Genomic DNA, 1,960 nt, shown 5'->3' with positions numbered 1-1,960 from the left:
GGGGGGGGGGAAGGAGAGGGGTACATTGTATACCTTTTCAGTTTTGAAACATGTTAACGAGTTACCTGTTTAAACAAACATGACTAAATATAAAAAGAAAAGCAAAATGGAAGATAACACTAAATTCATGGAAGTAATTTTGAAAAATTATCAGAGGAGGGAGGGAGTGGAGTTGAGAATGGCGGAAAAAGGGAACTTCAACTCAATTTTACATAAGGAAATATAAAATAAGGAAACGAGTAAAATAACAATTGTCACATCTTGATATATGAATCATGATACATGGCTATTTGTTGTTATTCTTTGTACTTTTCTGTATTTTTTTTATCAAAATAGTATAACCACCCAACACCAAAGCATATAAACATTGCTACAATTGAAAAGGACAATAGATAGCACTGCAATAATAGAGATTTCAATACAACACTTTCAACATTAGACACAACAGCTAGAAAGAAAGTCAACAAGGAAACAGAGAACCTAAGCTACATTAGCATCCACTAGAGTTATCAGTCATATCATTGTTTAACTCAACAACAGCACAACCAACGTGCTCTTGATCACAGAGTACTGAAGCATGTGGGAAACATGATGAAGTAAAGGAGCTGAACAGAAGTGTCAAAGGGCAGCTTGAGAAAATAAAGGAAATTATTATACTGGGAGGTGCCAAAACCTGGGATTAGAAAACAAAACAAACAAACAAAAAGAACACCCTCGACATATATCAAGAGCTAAAGAAAAAATTCAGGCCTTGAGTTGTAATATTGAAAGATTCTATATCAAAAGAAGATGGAAGGAAAAAGAAAAAAAGGAAGATGGCAGGAATACACAGAATACACTGTACTAAAAAGAATTGGTCCATATTCAACCATTTTGAGAGACAGCATAATCAAGAATTACGTCACTCAGATGTGCCACTTGTTTTTGCAGACTAAGCTGTCTTTAGTTAATGAGTTGCCTATCGTTTTGGAAAAAGAAAGTAAATATTGCCATGTAGGTACAGTTTCGTTTATATTGTATATTTAAAGCTAATGCTAATAATCTATATAAATTTAAGTGATTTGAGGCTTATAATAACTATGCTACTTTACTAATTCATAAATGCAGAAGAAAAAATTTCTTAAGGCGCAGGAACCAAATCTGTCTTGACTTCAAAACCTAGTAATTCCTCTTTTTTATGAGTTTTTATATCATTTTATTGGGGGCTCATACAGCTCTTATCACAATCCATCCATGCATCCATTGTTTCTGTGTAGCTCCATGTGGCTAGTTAGCAGGAAGAGAAGCAGAGTCTCCCACTTCCAAGGAGGAATACAGGTGTTCCCAGAATCCTCAGGGGAAGGCCATATCCACACAGAGGCCTGATTGGCTCTAGCCTGATTGACAACTTTGCTCAAGTTGACAGATTATGTAACTGCCACACTCAGTCATTAATTGCAGCTCTAATTGGTACTCCTATATTGCCATCATCATTTTCAAAACATTGTCTTTCTACTTGAGCCCTTGGTATCAGCTTCTCATTTTTCCCCCTACCTCCCTCATGAACCCTTGATAATTTATAAATTATTATTGTTCATGTCTTACACTGACTGATGTCTCTCTTTACCCACTTTTCTGTTGTCCGTACCCCTGGGAAGGGGTCATTGTGATCGGTTCTCCCTTTCTCCCCCACCGTCCCCTTACCTTCCTGGTATCACTGCTCTCATTATTAAGTCCTGAGTGGTTTCCAGCTCTTATCTGTACCAGTGCACATGCTCTGGTCTAGCCAAATTTGTAAGGTATAATTGGGGTCATGATAGTGGGGGGGGGCATTAAAGAACTAGAGGAAAGTTGTGTTTTGTCGGTCCTATACAGCATCCTGACTGGCTCCTCTCTTCCTCACAACCCTTCTGTAAGGAGATGTCCAATTGTCTACAGATGGGCTTTGGGTCTCCACTCCATGCTCCCCCTCATTCACATT

The sequence above is a fragment of the Echinops telfairi genome, unplaced genomic scaffold, assembly GCF_000313985.2.
Source record: "Echinops telfairi isolate 266 unplaced genomic scaffold, ASM31398v2 ScPeMD7_4;HRSCAF=17, whole genome shotgun sequence".
NCBI lineage: Eukaryota > Metazoa > Chordata > Mammalia > Afrosoricida > Tenrecidae > Echinops > Echinops telfairi.
Note: the sequence above shows the minus strand (reverse complement) of the source record.